Source organism: Carcharhinus amblyrhynchos, chromosome 6, assembly GCF_965287045.1.
Source record: "Carcharhinus amblyrhynchos chromosome 6, sCarAmb.v2.hapA, whole genome shotgun sequence".
In the NCBI taxonomy this organism is placed as follows: Eukaryota; Metazoa; Chordata; class Chondrichthyes; order Carcharhiniformes; family Carcharhinidae; genus Carcharhinus; species Carcharhinus amblyrhynchos.
The window spans coordinates 10,742,565-10,765,797 of NC_137329.1; the positions used below are offsets into that span (position 1 = coordinate 10,742,565).

The following is a 23,233-nucleotide window of genomic DNA, read 5'->3' on the forward strand; positions in this document are numbered from 1 at the left end:
AGTACCTGAACCAGATATTTTCCCCAACCTTCTCAGTGTTTTCAATCCCCCTTTCCCCTCAGTCCTTGCACAATCTGGTTTACCTCCATCTCCAGTACTTGCATACCCAAAAAAACACTACTCCTAACACCCCTTCAGTATTTTTGCCTGACTCACAGCTCTTGCCCCTTCTCTAACTGCCCAGAAATCCTGCTACTCACTTAGTTTTTCCTCACTCCTAACCCAGTCCAATTTCTTGAATTTCCTTGCGAGTATAGGATCCAGACCCCAACCACCTTCTCCCTCCTGCTCCCAGGCCTCACCTTAACTCCTTACATATTGACAGAGAAAGCAACAGTCCTGTCCACCCAAGGCACAGGTCACAAACTCACTCAGTGTCCCAGGAAGCCAGAACTCGCACACTCCTATTGCCCAGGACTTTTCCCGAGACTGGCTCGCTCTGCTCCCTTCCAAAATTGTGATTCTCTGCTCACTCACTTCTGCAGTCCAAACCCTAATTCCAACCTTTTGCTTCCTCAAGGTCGTGTTTGTATTAACCTGACACTCAGCTCTGCTTTCGTTCTCTACCACCCGTATTTCGACATTCCTCCCCCCACCCTCTCTCTGTCCCCAAATGCTATTTTATTGTACATCTCTTTGCATTTCTTACACACTCTGAACACTTTCAGGGTCAGCGTTTGGTCCAGAATTGAGAGCTATGCAGTAACAATGAAAATATACAAGAGAGAGGAGACCACAGAGTAGAGAAATCTTGGAAGGACCAATTCTTGGGTTGCACAGTGGTTCGCACTGCTGTCTCACAGCACCAGGGATCCAAGTTCAATTCTCACCTTGGGTTGCTGTCTGAGTGGAGTTTGCATGTTCTCCCCATGTCTGTATGCATTTTCTCTGAGCGCTCTGATTTCCTACCACAGTTTGAAAGACATGCTGGTTAGGTGCATTGGCCATGCTAAATTCTCCCCCAATGTACCTGAACAGGTGCTGGAGTGTGGCGACTAGGGGATTTTCACAATAACTTCAATGCAGCGTGAACATAAGCCTACTTGTGACGCTAATGAAAAGCTTTATAAATTTTAAACTAAATTGATACAGAAACTCTAATGGAAGCAGTGTGCAATAGTTACTGGAGAAGAATAAAGGTGGGAAACAAAGTCAAAGTTACAGGAAAAGAGATTGGCATTTCGAGTTATTTAAGATTCAGTCATGGAAACATAGAAAGTAGAAGCAGGAGGAGGCCATTCAGCCCTTTGAGCCCGTTCCGGCATTTATTATGATCATGGATGATCATCCAATTCAATAGTCTGACCCTGCCTTTCTCCCATATCCTTTGGTCCCCTTAGCCCCAAGAGCTATATCTGACTGCTTCTTGAAAACATACAATGTTATGGCCTCAACTGTTTCTTGTGGTAGCAAACTCCACTGACCTACCATTCTGTGGGTGAAGAAATTTCTCCTCATCTCAATCCTAAAAGGTTTACTCCGTATCCTTAGACTATGACCCCTGATTCTGGACACTCTCACCATCAGGAATATCCTTCCTGCACCTACCCTGTCTAATCCTGTTAGAATTTTATAGATTTCTTTGAGATTCCCTCCTCATTGTTATAAACTCCAGCAAATGTAATCCTAACTGACTCAATCTCCCCTCATATGTCAGTCCTACCATCCCAGGAACCAGTCTGGTAAACCTTTGCTGTACTCCCTCTATAGCAAGAACATCCTTCCCTAGATAAGAGAGCAAAACTGTGCACAATACTCAGATATAACCTCAGCAAGGCCCTGTATAAGAACATAAGAACATAAGAAATAGGAGCAGGAGTTGGCCATCTAGCCCATCTAGCCCTGCCCCACCATTCAATAAGATCATGGCTGATCTGAAGTGGATCAGTTCCACTTTCCCGCTCTCTCCCCATAACCCTTAATTCCCTTGTCTATCAAAACCCTATCTACCCGTGATTTAAATATATTTAGTGAGGTAGCCTCCACCACTTCAACGGGCAGAGAATTCCAGAGACTCACCACCCTTTGAGTGAAGAAGTTCCTCCTCAACTCTGATCTAAACTGCTACCCCCCCCCCCTTATCTTGAGGCTGTGCCCTCTAGACCTGCTATCCTTTCTAAGCAGGAAGAATCTCTCTACCTCTACCCTATCCATCCCCTTCATTATCTTATATGTCTCTAAATAAGTATAACCGCAGCAAGAGGTCACTGCTTCTACATTCAAATCCTCTGACTATGAAGGTCAATATACCATTTGCCTTCTTCACTGTCTGACGCCCAGGTCTCGCTGCACATTCTCCTCTATTAATTTATAGCCACTCAGATGATCTGTCTTCCTGCTTTTGCTACCAAAGTGGATAACCTCATATGTATCCACATTGTGCTGCATCTGCCATGCATTTGCCCACTCACTCAGCTTGTCCAAATCACACTGAAGCATCTCTCCATCCTCCTCACAACTCACCCTCCTACCTGGCTTCATGTCATCTGCAAACTTAGAGATATTACAATTAGTTCCCTTATCTAAATCATTTATGTATATTGTGAACAGCTGGGTTCTAGCACCAATTTTTGCGGTTCCATTTGATCTGTTTATTCCTACTCTTTTTTCCTGACTGCTAACCAGCTTTCTATCCATCTCAATACACTACCCCCAATCCCACTTGCTTTAATTTTACACACTAATCTCTTATGTGAGTCTTTGTCAAAAATCTTCTGAAAATTCAAGTAAACCATATCCACTGGCTCACAGTTCCCTTTCGTAAGTCTGTGCTGACTGTCTGATTCTGCCATTGTTTCCCGAATGGTCTGTATAAAATCTTTGGCATGTTACTTGGAGTTTTGTGTACAGTTTCGGTCACCTTGTCATAGGAAAGGCATTGATAAATTGGAAAGGCTGCAAAGAAGGTTTACGAAGATGTTGCCATGTGGTTGGTCATGCTAGGGCTTTATTCCTTAGAACATAGAACATAGAACATAGAACATTACAGCGCAGAACAGGCCCTTCGGCCCACGATGTTGCGCCGACCAGTTTTTCTAAAAAAAAACACTGACCCACTAATCTAAACCAATCCCTTTTCGTCCATAAACCTATCCATAGATCTCTTAAACGCCCCCGAACTAGGCGCATTTACAACCGCAGCAGGCAGGGCATTCCAATCCCTCACCACCCTCTGGGTAAAGAACCTACCCCTGACATCCGTCCTATAACTACCCCCCCTTAATTTAAAGCCATGCCCCCTCGTGCTAGCATTCTCCATCCGAGGAAAAAGGCTATCACTATCCACCCTATCTAAACCTCTAATCATCTTATATGTTTCAATAAGATCCCCTCTTAGCCTCCTTCTTTCCAGCGAAAACAACCCCAAATCCCTCAGTCTCTCCTCATATGACCTCCCCTCCATACCAGGCAACATCCTGGTAAACCTCCTCTGCACCCTCTCCAAAGCCTCAACGTCCTTCCTGTAATGTGGGGACCAGAACTGCACACAGTACTCCAAGTGCGGCCGCACCAGAGTTGTGTACAGTTGCAACATGACGCTGCGACTCCTAAATTCAATCCCCCTACCAATAAACGCCAAGACACCGTATGCCTTCTTAACTACCTTATCTACTTGATTCCCAACCTTCAGGGATCTATGTACACATACACCTAGATCCCTCTGCTCCTCCACACTATTCAAAGTCCTCCCGTTAGCCCTATACTGAACACATCTGTTACTCCTACCGAAACGAATTACCTCACACTTCTCCACATTAAACTCCATCCGCCACCTCGCGGCCCAGCTCTGCAACCTGTCTAAGTCACCCTGCAAACTATGACACCCTTCCTCACAATCTACCACACCACCGACTTTGGTGTCATCAGCAAACTTACTAATCCACCCAACTATACCCTCATCCAGATCATTAATAAAAATTACAAACAGCAGTGGCCCCAAAACAGATCCCTGAGGCACACCGCTCGTAACCGAACTCCATGACGAATATTCACCATCAACCACCACCCTCTGTCTCCTATCCGCCAGCCAATTCCTGATCCAAGTACCTAGATTACCCCCAATCCCATACATCTGCATTTTCTGCAGAAGCCCACCATGGTGAACCTTATCAAACGCCTTACTAAAATCCATATATACCACGTCAACTGCCTTACCCCTATCCACCTCTTTGGTCACTTTCTCAAAGAACTCAATAAGGTTAGTAAGGGACGACCTACCTGCTACAAAACCATGCTGACTGTCTCTAATCAATTCATTACTCTCCAAATAACTATAAATCCTATCCCTAATAATTCTTTCTAAAACCTTGCCCACAACAGAAGTAAGACTCACCGGTCTATAATTCCCGGGGAAGTCTCTGTTCCCCTTCTTAAGCAATGGGACAACATTCGCCGTCCTCCAATCTTCCGGTACTATACCAGAGACCAACAATGACCTGAAGATCAGAGCCAGAGGCTCTGCAATCACCTCTCTAGCCTCCCAGAGAATCCTAGGGTAAATCCCATCCGGACCAGGGGACTTATCTATTTTCAAGCCCTCTAGAATATCCAGCACATCCCCGGTATCAACTGCAATACTTTCTATTTTACACCCCTGCAACCCAGTGTCCTCCACAGCTACATTCATGTCCCCCTGCGTGAACACCGAAGAGTAATATTGGTTCAATGCCTCTCCAATCTCTTCTGGTTCCACACACAACTTCCCTCTACTGTCTATAACTGGCCCTAATCTTGCCCTAACCAACCTTCTGTTCTTGACATACCTATAGAACGCCTTAGGATTCTCCTTAATCCTATCAGCCAAAGTCATCTCATGTCCTCTTTTAGCCCTTCTTAACTCCCTCTTCAACTCCCTCCTAGCCAATCTAAAGCTTTCTAATGCACTACCTGAGCCCTCAAGCCTCATCCGAACATAAGCCTCCTTTTTCTTCCTAACCAACGAATCAACTTTTTTAGTACACCACGGTTCCCTAGCCCTACCAAATCCTCCTTGCCTGACAGGGACATACCTATTGCAGACCCGCAGTAGCTGTTCCTTGAAAAAATTCCACATTTCGGACGTTCCAGTCCCTGTAATCTCCTAGTCCAACCTATGCTTCCTAATTCTCTCCTAATAGCCTCATAATTACCCTTCCCCCAGCTAAAACTACTGACCCGAGGTTCATGCCTATCCCTATCCATCACTAAGGTGAACGTAACCGAATTGTGGTCACTATCACCAAAATGCACACCAACTTCCAAGTCTAGCACCTGGTCTGGCTCATTACCCAGCACCAAATCCAATATAGCCTCACCTCTTCTCGGCCTTTTGGCTAAGATCAAGTGTAGTATCGACATGCTGCACTTGGTTGAAGTCATTAGGTTACATTTCAGCTTCATTTGAAGCAATTTTTTAAAGCGGCATCTCGGCCATTTGGCTAAGATGCAAATAAGATCAAGCCCTGGAGGAGGAGCTACACCTACTCTAGTCAGCTTGGATCATGTAGATCAAGCCCAAGACAGGAGGTGAGAGCCCTGTCTTGTCAGCTTGGATCGGGAATGTCCCAACTTGTTGGGACTCTGAATTGGGTTTAATTTGACTTGATTGGATTGGAATAAAGTTTTAAAAAAAAATCAACATACTGAGTCAAAAAACCTTCCTGCACACTTTGAACAAAAACTGACCCCTCTAACGAGCTAGAGCTATAGCAATTCCAATCAATATTAGTAAAGTTAAAGTCCCCCATAACAATTACCCTATTACTTTCACTCCTAACCAGGATCGTCTCCGCAATCCTTTCCTCAACCTCTCTAGAACTTTTTGGAGGTCTATAAAAGACTCCCAACAGGGTGACCTCTCCTCTCCTATTTCTAATCTCTGCCCATACTACCTCAACAGACAAGTCCTCATCAAACTTCCTCTCTGACACTGTAATACAGTCCTTGACCAATAATGCTACCCCACCCCCCCCTTCTACCTCCTTCTCTACTCCGACTAAAGCATTTGTACCCCGGGACCTGCAACAACCATTCCTGACCCTGCTCTATCCATGTCTCTGAAATGGCCACAACATCAAAGTCCCAGGTACTGATCCACGCTGCAAGTTCATCCACTTTATTGCGAATACTCCTCGTATTAAAGTATACGCATTTCAAACCCTGCTCCGCCCCACCCCCACAATGCCGTGCATTGCAGTCCCCATCTATGCCCCCCTCACTTTCACCCCCTCTACTCAGGATCCCACCCCCCCTCTGAATCAGTTTAAACCACCCCGCATAGCCTTCACAAATTTACCCCCCAGGATATTTGTTCCCCTCTGGTTCAGGTGTAAACCATCACTCTTATAGAGGTCCCACCTTCCCCAGAATGAGCCCCAATTGCTCAAGTACTTGAACCCCTCCCTCCTGCACCATCCCCTCAGCCACAAGTTCAAACTTTCCCTCTCTCTATTCCTCTCTAAACTATCCCGTGGCACAGGCAAGAGTCCAGAGATAACCACTCTGTCTGACTTGGCCTTTAGTTTCCACCCCAACTCCATGAATCTCTGCTTAATATCCCCTTCCCTTAGCTTCCCTATGTCATGTGTCCCCACATGAATTATAACTTGGGGTTGATCTCCCTCTCCCCTAAGAGTCTTGAATATCCTCTCAGATACATCCCGGACCCCAGCCCCGGTAGGCAACACACCAGCCCTGAGTCCCTACCATTACTACCGACTCTCCTATCCGTCCCCTTGACTGTGGAGTCCTCAATCACGAGGCCCAATCTTTTGCATCCCCTAACCACCTGAGCTTTTACAATAGGCTCACCCCCAGAGACCTGCTCCCTTTGGCTATCCCCAGTTGATTCCTCCTCAACTGTAGCCTCCAGGACCGAAAACCTATTTTGGAGGGGAACAGCCCCAGGGGATTTTCCCCCCACTTGCTTCTTTCCCGTCCTCTTGGCAGTGACCCAAGACTGATTTCTAGGAGTGACTATCTCCTTATAACTCCTATCAATGTCCACCTCTGCCTCCCGAATTATGCGGAGTTCCTCTAATTCCCCCTCCAGCTCCTTTACACGCTCCTCCAGAAGCTTCAATCTAACACACTTCTTACAAGTAAAATCCCCTGAAACACTACTGGAGTCCCTCACCACATACATCCCACAGGAGATGCAGCACACTGCCTGAACTGCCATCCCTGAAACAATTACCAGCAGAAAAAAAGACAAAAAAAACAAAAAAAAAACTTTCCCACACTTATAATTTAGGTTAGAGGAGGTGGGAGGGTGGGATTCTCTACCAGTGTAGAGGATCGGGTATCCTCTCTGCGCTAATTTGTAGGATTAGGGGCTCAAGAAAAAAAAACTACAACTACCGGTAAGCATCCTAGTGACGACTTCCGGTTTCTAACTAATGTAAAAAAAAACGCCGAAAAACTCGCGACTTAAATTAGAAATAAACAGTGAAACAAAATAAACAGAAAAATTTACCTTTTATGCTGCCTCTTCACACGCCCAAAAATCGCTGCCTCTGGATACTGCTCCTCAGGAACAACTGCTCCTTGGAACGTAAGAGAATGAGGAGTGATCTTATTGAGGTGTACAAAATCATGAGGGGCCTAGAAAGGATGGACGCACATTTTACGATGTTCGTCCTGAAACGGTAACATCCCTCCCAAAATCAATGGACCTTTCCATGGTCTGCCCCAAACCTTCTCCGATTTCCATGGTGGGGGGGCCGTACTGTTTCTCCCAGGGTAAAAGAATTGAAAACTAGAGGGCATAGGTTTAAGATGGAGAGGCGAAAGATTTAAAAGGGACCAGAGGGGGCAACTTCTTCGTGCAAAGGGTGGTGCGTATATGGAATGAGCTGCCAGAGGAGGTGGTTGAGGCAGGTTCAATAACAACATTAAAAAGCATTTGAATAAGTACATCGATAGGAAAGGATTAGAGGGATATGGGCCAAACAAGGGCTTGGGTCACTGTCTGTGTGGAGTTTGCACATTCTCCTCATGTCTGCATGGGTTTCCTCCAGGTACTCCAGTTTCTTCCCACAGTCCAAAGATATGCAGGTTAGGTTGATTGGCCATGCTAAAAAATTGCCCCTTAGTATCCAGGGATGTGTAGGTTAGAGGGATTAGTGGGTGAGATATTGCGGTAGGGCCTGGGTGGGATTGCATTTGATGCAGACCCGATGGGCTGAAGGGCCTTTTTCTACACTGTAGGGTTCTATGGTTCTTTGTATATATAATTGGGACTATCTGGGAAGGCAGCATGGTTGGCATGGACCGGTTGGGCTGAAGGGCCTGTTTGCGTGCTGTATTGTTCTATGACTCAATGAATCTTGACGCTGCCTCCGACACTATTGCTTTTCCTTGGGTTCTTGTTCCATGGCCTTGAAGTGTAAACTAGCTGTTTCCATTCTTGAAACATGCCCCAAGACCTCACAGTTGCTTTTCTTAGATCTCCAAACCTATCCACCCGTGACTTAAATTTACCTCGCTGAATATATTTAAGTCACGAGTTGATAGGTTTCTGATAGACAAGGGAACTAAGGGTTATGGGGAGAAAGCAGGAAAGTGGAACTGATCGGCTTCAGATCAGCCATGATCTTATTGAATGGCGGGGCAGGCTCGAAGGGCTAGATGGCCTACTCCTGCTCCTATTTCTTATGTTCTTATGACCCATAGAAGCATTGTTTATTGTCCAAGCCATTTTCCCATCACATTGCCACTCGAAAATCAGGCAGAACACAACAGAAAATCTACAAAGTGCAAAGGGTGGTGCTACAAAACATCTAAATGCTGGAAGTACAATCTAACATGTAACCTTCCACAGCATATTTGCCTTTGTGTTATTATTATGTGTAATGCATTTTGGCTTTGAACTGTTTGGTTGTGCATGATTGCACAGTGAATAATAAATAACAATCTCTTTAGTTTGTTATGAAAGTCACTCCAGGTTATGCTACTGTAGAGCTACAAACAGCTGCTGGAAAGCGAGTTTAAACCATTGCGGCAATGTTGACCCAAAGTATTTTATCTTCCCTTGCTTTGAGATTAATTTCTCGGGTTAACAGTCACCCCGAGTGGGCAAAGTTAAATATTTTAGTTGACAAAATAACGGAAAGGCAATTGTTGAAATCTTTCCGACTTTCTGCAGATGTTTTCTCAAGCACATTCACATTGATAGCTGCGTAAGAAAAGCAAACAAGCCTTGAATAATTGTATCGATGCACAAATGTAATATAATGAACCATGCTGCTGCTTTTCCCGTCAAACAGCTGTGTACATCTACACCACAAGTGGAATATTTAAAATTGTTTCGCAGGATTTGGGCATTGAAACAGCCCTTCAAACCTGCTCCGCCATTCATTTTGATCATGGCTGATCATCAAATTCAATGTCCTGATCCCTCTTTCCCCCCATATCCCTTGATCTCTTTAGCCCCAAGAGCTATATCTAATTTCTTCCTGAAATCAGACAAAGTTTTGGCCTCAATTACATTCTGTGGTAGCGAATTCCACACATTCACCACCCTCTGGGGGAAGAAATTTCTCCTCACCTCAGTCCTAAAAGATTTACCCCTTATCCTCATGACCCCCCTCTAGTTCTGGATTCCCCCACCATTGGGAACTTTCTTTCTGCATCTCCCTGTCTAACCCTGTTAGAATTTTATTAGTTTATATGAGATCCCTTCCTATTCATCTAAACTCTAGTGACTATAATCCTAACCGACTTTGTCTCTCCTCATATGACAGAGCTGCCATTCCAGGAATCAGCCTGGTAAACCTTTGCTCCACTCCCTCTATAGCAAGGGCATTTGTTGTCCAATTCTAATGGTCCTTCAGAAGGCAGATCTTCTTGATCTGCTGCAGTCCATAGAACATAGAACATAAGAACATAAGAACATAAGAAATAGGAGCAGGAGTAGGCCATCTAGCCCTTCGAGCCTGCCCCGCCATTCAATAAGATCATGGCTGATCTGTCGTGGCTCAGTTCCACTTTCCCGCCCTCTCCCCATAACCCTTAATCCCCTCTCTTATCAAGAACCCATCAACCCGCTTCTTAAAAATATTTAGCGAGGCAGCCTCCACCACTTCAACGGGCAGAGAATTCCAGAGATTCACCACCCTTTGAGTGAAGAAGTTCCTCCTCAACTCCGTTCTAAACCGCCTCCCCTTTATCTTGAGGCTGTGCCCCCTAGTCCTACTGTCTTTTTTGAGCGGGAAGAGTCTCTCCACCTCTACCCTATCCATCCCATTCATCATCTTATACGTCTCAATGAGATCTCCCCTCATTCTTCTAAACTCTAACGAGTACAAACCTAGTTTATTCAGCCTCTCCTCATAGCTCAATCCCCTCAACTCCGGTATCAGCCTAGTAAACCTCCTCTGCACTCCCTCCAGGGCCAAAATATCCTTGCGCAGGTGCGGCGCCCAAAACTGCACACAGTACTCCAGCTGCGGCCTCACCAATGCCCTATACAGCTGCAGCAAGACCTCCCTACTTTTATATTCAATCCCCCTCGCTATGAAGGCCAGCGTCCCATTCGCCTTCCTGACCACCTGCTGCACCTGCAAGCTGGGTTTTTGCAATTCATGCACAAGGACCCCGAGGTCCCTCTGCACCGTCGCCTGCTGCAGTTTTTCGCCACGTAAGTAATAGTCCTTCCTACCATTCTTCCTACCAAAGTGGACCACCTCACACTTGCCAACATTAAATTCCATTTGAACATAGAACATAGAACATAGAACACTACAGCACAAACAGGCCCTTCGGCCCACAAGTTGCGCCGATCACATCATCACCTACCAACCTACAGACCTATCTATAACCCTCAATCTCATTAAACCCCATATACTCATCCAGGAGTCTTTTAAAAGACCCCAGCGAGTTCGCCTCCACCACCACTGACGGCAGCCGATTCCATTCACTCACCACCCTCTGAGTGAAAAACTTACCCCTAACATCACTTCTGAACCTCCCTCCCCACACCTTAAATCTGTGTCCTCTCGTAGCGACCATTTCAACCCGGGGAAATAGCCTCTGAGAGTCCACCCTATCTATTCCTCTCAACATTTTGTAAACTTCTATCAGGTCGCCTCTCAACCTTCGTCTCTCCAGGGAAAAGAGTCCCAGCTCCCTCAACCTAACTTCATAAGGCATGCCTCCCAGTCCAGGCAACATCCTTGTAAATCTCCTCTGTACCCTTTCAATAGCTTCTACATCTTTCCTATAGTGAGGCGACCAGAACTGCGCACAATACTCTAAATGAGGCCTGACAAGGGTCTTATAAAGTTCCAGCATTACCTCCCGACTCCTAAACTCAATCCCTCGATTAATGAAGGCCAGTACACCATACGCCTTCTTGACCACCTCCTCCACCTGCGAGGCCGATTTAAGAGTCCTGTGGACCCGGACCCCAAGATCCTTCTGCTCCTCAACACTACTCAGACTTCTGCCCTTGATAGTGTACTCGTTCATCCCGTTGGTTCTGCCAAAATGGACGACTACACATTTATCCGCGTTGAAGTCCATCTGCCACTTCTCCGCCCAGTCCTGCATCCTATCTATGTCCTGCTGCAACTTTTGCCATCCTTCCAGATCATCCACAACACCACCGACCTTCGTGTCATCAGCGAACTTACTTACCCATCCCTCCACTTCCTCATCCAGGTCATTTATGAAAATGACAAACAACAAGGGTCCCAGAACAGATCCTTGAGGCACTCCATTGGTGACTGACCTCCATTCAGAAAAAGCCCCATCCACAACCATTCTCTGCCTTCTGCAGGCAAGCCAGTTCTGGATCCACAAGGCCAAAGGCCCTTGGATCCCATGCCCTCTCACCTTCTCAAGAAGTCTTGCATGGGGGACCTTATCAAATGCCTTGCTGAAGTCCATGTACACTACGTCCACGGCACTTCCTTCGTCCATGTGGTATGAGTACACCCTCAGTGCTGTTAGGGAGGGAGTTCCAGGATTTTGAATGTGCGACAATGAGGCGCGATAGATCCAAATCAGGATGATGTGTATGTGAAACAGTTTCACCAGCTTAGCCTTCTAAATGGCAATGAGTGTTAAACATCAAAGATCTCTACAAGTCAACAAAAAATCCTGGAGTGCAAAGCAGCTATCATCTCTATTATGGATGTACTATTTGAGGTAAGGCACAGAATAACCACAGACTAGGCTTCTTTCCTGAATACTGGGGAACACTTTATTATGGGTGTGCACTGTCCACAGACAGGTTCAACCCTGGGAGGATCTAGCTTCACCCCATGGGTCAGATGACCCACACCGTTAAAGGGGCAATATGCACCCCAAACCCCCAACATGCATATATAATGATCACCATACTCTTGTACTGCAGTGAAACCTGTGCTGTGTATCAACAACATGAGAGTGGTAGGGAATTCCACCGACAATGCCTTACCATATCCTTTGGTTTCAACGGGAGATCATTTCAATAAATGTTGTCTTTCTTTGAAGTGCACTGCACAAGCATTCAGGCAAAACTCTTGCGAAATTACTTTGGCAATCAGCATGTCCTCTGCACTGCCAGATTTTCTCAATTCTCAAATGACCAATCTTGAGGACAAAGAAAATACTTCAAAGACAATCTGAAGCTCTCCTTGAAGCATGTTGGCAGTGACATTAATGACTGGGAGGAAGTCGCTGCCAACCATTCAAAATGGGCGGCACGGTGGCACAGTGATTAGCACCGCTGCCTCACAGCACCAGGGATCTGGGTTCACTTCTGGCCTTGGGTCACTGCCTCTGAGGAACTTGCATGTTCTCTCTGTGTCGGAACGGGCTTCCTTCGAGTGCTCTGGTTTCCTCCGAGTGCTCTGGTTTCCTCCTACAGTCCAAAGGTTAGGTGAATTTGCCATGCTAAATTCTCCCTTGGGCTCAAAAATGTGTAGGTTATGTGGGGTTATGAGGATAGGCTACAGTGTGGGCCTGATGTAAAATGCTCTTTTGAAGAGTTGGTACAGACTCGATAGGCCAAATGACCTTCGTTACACTGGGGGGGACTCGTATGGCTACAGTTAAATGGCAACCACTTGTCCATTGAGCTGCCTCACACTTTAAGTCCCAATGTCTTAACAAAGGAGCAGAGAGGTGGCAGAGAAGGAAAGAAAAGGGAGAAAATTTTGCACTCTGCACCCCATTACTTCATGGGGCATCCTGCCTCAAGTGTCCAAAGTTTGAGAATTGGACTTTTCACTCACATGACGACCCTTGACAAAAAACTCACAACTCTAAGAAAAAGTCATCCCCAAAACGAAGGATAGCCAACAATGATATGTTATTCAGAACTCCCCAATCCTTGTTCAGATAATGAGATGGAACCTTCCATGTCCACCTCTGAGACTCCTGTTTAACATCTTATATGAAAGATGTCACCTTTGACAGTGTAGCACTCACTCAGCATTGCACTCGGTCATGTTGCACCATGTTACATGGCTGTTTGCCTCAAATAAAGCTTCAGTATTTGCGTAAGGTTAAGGCTAAAGGTCTTAATGATTACGACCCTGAGTCGAAATCATACTCGGATTGAGTGGCAGCTGAACAAGAAGATTAGACCAGTCCCTGCAATCTCTGCTGTGCGGCCGTACAAAGCATCAATCTGTAGAATTCAGTTTAGTGAATTATTAGTTGACTGCTGCAGTTCATGCTCCAGCATCTAAAGCAGGTCTTGCTTGATATGTATTTGCAAGGACAGTTAAATGTGACATTTGCAAAGAAAAAGGTTTCGCCTCCGATCTGCGGTAGCCTGAGCCCTGGGGAATGGTATAATCAATTCTTCCTGGTGAATTGTCGTGACAAATGTGAGGTGAAGGAAGGAAATGGTACTTTTTTTTACATTTTTGGAATCCAATCAAGCATTCCAAGGTCATAGAATGACCAGTGCGGGAGGAGGCTGTTTTTTACAAGGAGGCAAAGAAGAGGCAGGAGGCAGAAAACGAGGTGGCCATCCATACACACTATGAAGACCATTTGTTTCCAAGGCACTGCATCGACCATTTCAGTTGCCAAGGGCAGTCACAGAATGGAATAAGCTGTCAAAGGAAATAGTCATGGCTCCGTCACTCGCAATCCTCAAAACCTGCCTTTAGATTACTAGGCAACGGCCTTGTAGCATTATCGCTAAACTTTTAATCCAGAAACTCAGTTAATGTTCTGGGGACCTGGGTTCGAATCCCACCACGACCAACTGAATTCAATGAAAAATATTTGGAATTAAGAATCTACTGGTGGCCATGAAACCATTGTCGGAAAAATCCATCACTAACGTCCTTTCGGGAAGGAAATCTGCCATCCTTACCTGGTCTGGCTGACATGTGACTCCAGATTGACAGCAATGTGGGTGGCTCTCAACTGCCCTCTGAATAAGGGCAACTAGGGATGGGCCATACATGCTGGCCCAGCCATCGATGCCCATGTCCCATGAATGAATTTCAAAAAAATCTCAGATAGTATAACAACTTGATGGTGACTTGTTGTGACTACAAGTTAAGAAGGGTTGATTTACCAACAATATAAATATGTATATACAAGCTTTGGTCAGACACAAGTACAATCTCTGCTCCTGGTTCCAACTGAGGTTCCTCCCCAGCACCTTCACTTCTGATTGCCTCGGCTTCCCACTCTGGCTCTCCAAGGAGTCCAGTCCAATCACATGGCCCTCAGGGATGGCTCCTTTAAACCAACCACGCTACCAGAGATAGGAATTCAGATTAAAATATTATCAGAATGGGCAATATTTTACAGACTGTTTATTGATCAGAATATTAACCGACTCAACAAAGAAATGAAAAATAATTTGAATTTGTTTCGGAAATAGGAACAGGACAAATAACAAGTGTGCAGGTAGAGGCCAAATTAGGAAATATGTTTTTTTCCTTTATTCTTTGATGGCATGTGGACACTGCTGGTAAGGCAAACATTTGATTTAATTTGATTCATTATTGTCTCATATATTGGAATCCAATGAAAAATATTGTTTCTTGTGCACTGTACAGACAAAATATATCATTCACAGCACACATAGGGGAGAAGAAAAGGATTGGGTGCACAATTTCATGTTGCAACTACAGGTAGGGTGAAAATATAGATCAGCTTAATAGATGGTGGGTCCATTCAAAAGTCTGATGATGCAGAGAAGAAGCTGTCCTTGAATTATTGGAGACATCCCCTCCAATATCACACCTTTACCCTCCACCTTCCCTAATTGCCCTTGAACTGAGTGGCCTGCTGGAACATTTCCGGGGATATTGGGAGTCCATAAGACCATATGACCATAAAACATAGGAACAGAATTAGGCCACTCAGCCCATGGAATCTGCTCCGCTATTCAATCATGGCTGATACTTTACTCATCCCCATTCTCCTGCCCTTTTCCCATAACTCCTGATCCCCTTATTAATCAAGAACCTGTCTATCTCTGTCTTGAAGACACTCAATGTTCTGGCCTCCGCAGCCTGCTGTGACAAAGAATTCCACAGATTCGCCAATCTCTGGCTGAAGAAATTCCTCCTCATCTTTGCTTTAAAGAATCGTCCCTTTACCTGAGGTTGTACCCTCTGGTTCTAGCTTTTCCTGCTAGTGGAAACATTCTTTCCACATCCACTCTATCCAGGCCTGCAGTATCCTATAAGTTTCAATAAGATCTCCCCTCATCTTTCTAAACTCCAACGAGTACAGACCCAGAGTCCTCAACCATTCCTCATACGGCAAGCTCTCCATTCCAGGGATCATTTTGTGAACCTCCCCTGGTCCCTTTCCAAGGTCAGTGCATCTTTCAAATACATTGCTGCAGGTCAGGAGTCACATTGTAGTGGGAAAAATCGCAAAGATGACTCCTGGCTCATAAAAAAGTTACCTGGCACTGACTTTTAGCGCATACAGCTACTCGAAACTAAAAACATGCAGGACAGACAGTTATTTAAAGTTAAACATGCAGGAATCAGATACTGCAGGAAGTCAGTAGAGAGCTTGGGGCACCTTTAAGATAGGAACAGACCTAGGACAATAAGGAGATTAGCCATAAATGGGAACAGGAATACATAAATGCAGGAAAACCAATTACTGTATGTATAGACTGAAACTAAGTCATTGATAGTCACTGATAGAGGAAATATATCAATTCCAGGAAACAATGCAATGTTAAATGCCAATGTCTGGCTGTAACAATATGTTAAACTATCGATCTTACTCAATTATAGCGATGTATTAATGTCTGAACTATTCGTTGTCTGAAAGGTATAAAAATAAACCACTCCTTTTGTATTATTGAGAGACGGTAGCTGCCCAGTACTGCGGAGTGCCAGTGCCTTTCCTCCACGGAGCTTTGTTAAATAAAACTGTATTGTTGCACCCCCAGTCTGACTTCGAAGTGGTAATTTCCCACAACACCACGTAGGCCAGACCAAGTAAGGATGGCAGATTTCCTTCCCTTAAAGGGCACTAACAGGATTTTTTGTTTCATGAAAATGAATGATAGTTTCATGATCACAAAAACTGAGCTGAGCAGCACGTTCCAGAATTATTAATTGAATTGAAATTCCACCAGTTGCCACGGTGGGGTTCAGAGATGTATCCCTACGTCATTAGTGCGGTTCTCAATGGAATACATGTTCAGTAATATCACTGCCACTCCCCCATCTCCCCCAAGTAACAAAGACAGTGCAATCTAGTCCATTGTAAAAGTAGAAAAGGACAAAGGATTCTAAAGATAAGGGTGTTCCAGTTAGGAAATAAAAAAACTCAATTCGATAAGAAGATGTTAGTCCAAGTTAATAAGTTAATTAAGTTAACAAGTTAATGAAGTTAGTAAACAGGATGCAAAATGGCAGTAAAGAAGTTTCAAATGTAAGCTTGTAAAAATATAAGATGTATTCCTGTAAGGTCAAAGGCTTGTGTAAAGTAATGAAGTATCCTGGATAATAATAAAGCTTAACTCTAAAGTGAAATTTAGTGGAAAGGCAAACAATAAAATTAAGTCTAAGAAAATCAGGAGGAACTGTAAAATGTAACGAGGATGTAATAAAAGATATGAGCCAAAAGGGACTGAATAAAAAGCCATAATTTTTTTATATATAAATAGCATGGAATGGCTGTTCCAAGGGTGAAAGGAAAGAAGTGTTAAACAGGGCTTCGCACACCACAAGGATGAAAGTGGAAACCTCCTCCTCCAGGGCATTGGCAACCACAGGCTGCTACTGTCCAGCCATACACACCAGTGGAACCTCCCGGTCCTGCCAGTGGTGCATCCCCACTGTAGGTTTCACCACGGCAAAGGGGCACATTCAATGGGAAACCTGATTAACAACAGCAGGACCAGAAGATCTGACCAGCAGCCAATGGCAGGCAGCCTCCTGCCACATGGGAGGTGCGCAGATCATCCTGCCCAGTGGCTTCCATTGGATAAGTCCGTGGATAAACTTGGAAAAGTACTGCCTTTGCCTGGCAAATGTCTTCTGCAGAACTAGAAAACTCTCCCACCCTTGCTGCCTACCATTCAACATTTGGAAGGATTTACAGTTTGATAATCAGTCACGTTATAAACAAACCTTCTGTGACCCATCAAGTCCTGAATTGAGGCTTGAACACAGAGCATCCAGGATCAGAGGTAGGGAATGGTACCCACAGCACCACCAGGACACTAATGGAAATTTGATGAAAGGTAAGCATTTGGGAAGGATATTAATGAATGTTTTGCATCATAGAATCCCCACAGTGCCAAAGGACACCATTCAGCCCATCAAGCCTGCACTGACTCTCTGACAGAGCATTTTACCCAGGTCCTATCCCATAACCCCATGTACTTACCTGCACATCTTAGAAAAATAGGATGTAATTTAGCACGGCCAATCCACCTAACCTGTAGATCTTTGTACTATGGGAGGAAACCAGAGCACCCACACAGACACAGGGAGAATGCAAACTCCACACACCTACCCAAGGCAGGAATTGAACCTGGGACCTTGGCGGCGCTAGCCACTGTGCCACCGTCAGTTTTAGCAAACCCTACTGGACGCGAGACTGTGAGGGAACTGGAGGACAATATGGCGCAATTATTAAAAATAAGAAGTCGAAACATTTTAAGCAGCTGAGTCAGCAAACCACCCCTGACAAAATGCACACGAGGCCTCGGAGGTCCATGGAGATGAGATAATGGAGATAGCACTGCAGGTTTTTCAATCTTCTTTACATATGCAGATTCCATGAGAGAACTGGAGGGCAGTTGATACAACAACTGTTTAAGAAGGTGAAAAAAGAGAAACTGGGTAACTAAAGACCATCAATTGTAGGCAAACCCCAAACATCTATAATAATGAAAAGTAGAATTCTTTTGCATTTAGAAATGCACCATTGCATTGAGGACGGACAGTTTTCTTTAAGCATATTTGGCATGTTTAAGAAGTGACTGATGGGTTAGGTAAAAGCAGTGAAGGAAATGTGGTGCATCAAGGGTCTCAGAAAGTGACAGATAAGTCATCTTGCACCGATTCATCACAAAAGTGTCACTGGCTTGGTGCAAAAAGCTCGAAAGGTGATTGACAAACAAGAAACAGAAGGTTTAGAGTTAATTAGTCTTTTTGTAATTGGAGGAGCGTAGGAAGTAGAGTCGGTGTTGCTTCCTCCTCTGTGCTTGGGTACGCAGAGATTTTATTTGGAGCTGAATGTATTAACATCTGCTGACAGCACAAGTACAGGGAGTCTGGCAAATTTTGACAAGTGTAAAGTATTTCAGCAGACTATGATAATGGGATGGACAGGCAGGTGGAGGGTAGAACGGCTCAGTGGCAGCTCTGTCTCATGTCAGACAGATTCAAATGCTACTCAGCTTCAGAGCACGTCATCGAGGCTGGCAGTTGACTGGCAAGCTGTGGTTGTTCATCACTGCTGGAGGTGCTGTCTTTTACTTTAAGCTAAGGCACCCCTCCCCCCCCACCCCCTCCGCGCTCCCTGGTAAATGTAAACCATCTCTGCTCTGAAGAAGTGTCATTATCAACTCAACTTCCAAGTTTGGGGATACGCCAAAGATTTTCTGGGCAAACCCTCTTGGACCTCCGCAGGTAAAGGCTTGCAAGACCATTGCCCAGAAGTGCAAACTTCCTCTGGGCAACTGCCTTCATTTGGAACCATCCGAAATTGCAAGTTAAATTGTAAACTTCTGATGGTTCGGGCAGTGTTACACCAACAATAATTTTTAGGACTGAAGTGAGAAGAAATTTCTTCACCCAGAAGGTGGTGAATGTGTGGAATTCACAACCACAGAATGTAGTTGAGGCCAAAACATTGTCTGATTTCAAGAAGAAATTAGATATAGCTCTTGGGGCTAAAGGGATTGTGGTGGCACAGTTGTTAGCACTGCTGCCTCACAACGCCAGGGACTTGGGTTCGATTCCCGGCTTGGGTCACTGTCTGTGTGGAGTTTGCATGTTCTCCCCGTGTCTACGTGGGTTTCCTCTGGGTGCTCCAGTTTCGTCCCACAGCCTGAAAGATGTGCTCTTAAGTGCATTGACCCGAACAGGTGCCGGAGTACGGCTACTAATGCAATTTCACAGCAGTTTCACTGCAGTGTTAATGTAAGCCTTATTTGTGACTAATAAATAAATAACTAATTTATAAACTTTAGGATCAAGGGATATGAGAGGAAGGCGTGGGGGTGGGAATCAGGATATTGAATTTGACGATCATAATGAATGGCAGAGCAGGCTCGAAGAGGTGAATGGCCTACTTCTACTTCTAGTTTCTATGTCTCTGCTGCAAACCTTCTGAACCTGACCTCCGACTGCTATCAAATGATGCACAACTGACCCCTATATCAGTCGCAAATAAAAGCAGAAAATGCTGGATGAACTCAACGTGTCTGGCACCATCTGTGGAGCGAGAAACCGAGCTAATATTTCAAGTTTGACTGATCTTCGGAGCTGAAGAGGAATAGAAATGCGATGGATTAGATAGTTTGTGTGAGGGAGGATGTTGAGAAGGTGGAATTGAACTGAAGACCAGGAATAGGTTGGGGCTAAAACCAGAAGAGAAAATGCTGGAAAATCTCAGCAGGTCTGGCAGCATCTGTAAGGAGACAAAAGAGCTGACGTTTTGAGACCTGTTGAGCTTTGATAAAGCATCTGGACTCGAAACACCAGTTTTTTTCTCCCTTTACAGATGCTGCCAGACCTGCCGAGATTTTCCAGCATTTTATCTTTAGGTTTCAGGTTCCAGCATCCACAATAATTTGCTTTCATCCTAGGTTGGAGCTAAGGAGGGATTGACAAGGTGCCATGGATACAAGACAGAGAGAGTGTTAATCCAACAGTTCTCATGTGGAAAGGTTGAGAGCGCGTAGGAGACCGAAGGGAGGGGTCAGGGTAGAGAGAGAGGACTGGGGCTGGGTAAGAGTATCTGATGAATGGGGGGAGAACTCCTGCCCCCTTACAATAATAATGCCCCAGTAATAAGTCCTTGCCTCCTGTAATATATATGCATCACAGCATGAATTTGTAATCTAACTGCAAGGCACCTTGTTGCATTTTATGTTGTTACATGGCTAGACTGTTATTGTTAGAATGGTTATTATAAACCCTTGGGGTCGGATTTTATATACTGATTAATGCTAATGAAGTGATTCAAAGAATTGTGGTGAGTGAGTTTAATAAGAAGCAGCAGTCAAATGCTGAGTGCACAGGGTGGAGTTGAAATAAATCTGTGGCAATTTCCTAAGGGCAACAGTATTATTTACAGCGAGGTGCAGGAACATGTACTGCAGGAATTGTGATTTATCTTCCTGTAGTCTAGGTGTCATATCTAGGAATATGAGTTCAGTTAAATGCTTTATTTAAAGCAAGAATTCAGACAGCATGCCCTATTAATGCTATGACCACAGCATGCTTAAGTAAATAATAAAGGATAATTTCTGGGATAATATTGCAGAGCTTCATTCTGTCCATACAGTAGAACCACAATCTCAATATCTACATTACTCTTTAATATTTTTTGAGCTCAGTTCAGTTGCTGACAACATCACTGAGAACATTATTTGATTAATCTCAATATTTTATTCTAGTGATATTGACAGAATTGGTCCACTGTAACTTTCTGCAAAGAAAGAATATGCTTTCTTGCGATGAGTGTGTTCATTGGTGAGGTCAACATTTATTGCCCATCCCTATATTTTTTAACAAATACTTTATTGATAAAATAACCAAAAGAAACATTGCAGGTGGAATTTTACGAGACTGATTCTAAGGCTGGAATTTTACCACCTTGTCCCGCCCCACATTCGGAAATCTCCATTAGCCTCGGACAGGATTTTATGATCTCACCCAAAGTGTCCAGGCAGTGTGAAATTGGGAGAGTTCCTGATCCATCTCTTTGGGTGAGTTTTCATGCCCAATCTTATGCACTTAGTCATTGAGAAAATGGTGTGGATGGCTTCTCGCTGCTGCAGGCAGTGGGCTGGGCTTCATTCGTCAGTCAGTCTATAGAGGGAGCTACTGAGCATGTACAGACCTCTGATTCTGCACATGCTCATTAGCAGCTGCAGGGGTCTGACAGGGAGAGAGTTGTCAGGCCCCTGCTACTGCAGGCAACCTCAACATAGTCCCCCCATCCACCCCAATCGCAGGGGCCATGGCAAATCACAAGCATCACAACGCATGGGTATCTGGCCCCCGCTGCTCCCACCCTGTTGCCCAGATCGATCGCACCCCCCTCCCCCAATCCAATTCCATTGCGGCAGGCCATCCCTCCCCCTTCAGACCCCACCCTCTTCAGGCCCCTCCCTCACAGGCTCCACCCCCAGCACTGCCCTTGGAATGATCACGTGGAGCGTAAAACATGCTGGGTGGAGGTGAAACATCCCTGCCCCATAGTCTGTGCTGGAATAACACTGTCTCCCTTTAACTAACGGATTTCCCGAGGCTGGAAGGTCTCACATAACAACTACTATGTAACGTTAACGCACATGGGGTTGTATTTAATGTCTTGAGATTGTTCGGAAGCTGGCTAGCTGATAGGAAGCTAAGGATTGGCATAAACGGGTCTTTTTCTGATTAGCAGGCAGTGACTAGTGAGGTTCCACAGGGATCTGGGCTCAGACCCCAAATGTTTGCGTTATATATTAATGATCTGAAAGAGGGAATTAAAGGTATTACCTCAAATTTTGCAGGTGATACAAAGTTGGGTGGGAGGGTGAGCTGGAAGGAGGATGCAGAAATGCTTCAGCGTAATGTGAACATTATCAGGCTGAGTATGTGGATATATGCAGTAAAAGGTGGATAAATGTGAGGTTATCTATTTTGGTAGCAATAATAGGAAGACAGATTACGATATAAATGGGTGTAAATTGAGTGGGATGGATGCTCAGCGAGACCTTGGTGTCCTCATGTATCAGTTGAACAAGTAAGTAAGCGTGCAGGTACAGCAGGCAGTAAAGAAGGCAAATGGTACGTCGGTCTTCATAGCGAGAGAACTTGAGTATAGAGATAGGGATGTTTTGCCGCAGTTTGCTCAAGGTTGTTGGTAAGGCGAGGTCACACATGGAGTATTGTGTGCAGTTTTGGTGTCCTTATCTGAAGAAAGATGTCCTTGCCGCAGAGGGAGTACAGCAAAGGTTTATCAGGCTGATTCCTGGGGTGGCAGGTCCGTCACATGAGGAGACGCTAAGTCAGTTAGGATTATGTTCATTGACGTTTAGAAGAGTGAGAGAGAATCTCATAGAAACTTATAAAATTCTAACAGGATTGGACAGGGTAGATTCAGAAAGAATGTTCCCGATGGTGTGGGAATCCAGAACTAGAGGTCATAGTTTGAGAATAAGGGGTAAACCTTTTAGAACTGAGGTGAGGAGAAATTTCTTCGCCCAGAGAGTGGTGAATGTGTGGAATTCACTATCACAGAAAGTAATTGAGGCCAAAACGTTTGATTTCAAGAAGAGATTAGATATAGCTCTTGGGGCTAAAGAGGGCAAAGGATATGGGAGGAAAAGGGGCGATCAGGGTATTGAATGTAATGACCAGCCATGATCATAATGAATGGTGGAGCAGGATCAAAGGGCCAAATGGCCAACTCCTGTTTCTAGTTTCTATGGAAGAGAATTCAGCCTTGTTAAAATATTTAAATGAGTGGCCCAGTAACCAAACAAATTTGATCAAAGCTTTTGAGGGGGTGACCAGGTGTGTGGAAGAGATTAGAACAGTTGTTGTAATTGATATGGATTTCAGCAACACCTTTGACAAGGTCCCACGTGGGA

The 23,233-nt window shown here is 44.8% G+C and overlaps 1 non-coding gene across 1 annotated transcript; it reads left to right on the forward strand.

Moving 5' to 3' along the window:
• Nucleotides 1–5,292: 5,292 nt before the first annotated feature.
• LOC145344656 (U2 spliceosomal RNA) lies at nucleotides 5,293–5,484 on the forward strand. The gene has a single exon (XR_013886947.1). It is a non-coding gene; the product is annotated as a U2 spliceosomal RNA (small nuclear RNA).
• Nucleotides 5,485–23,233: the final 17,749 nt, after the last annotated feature.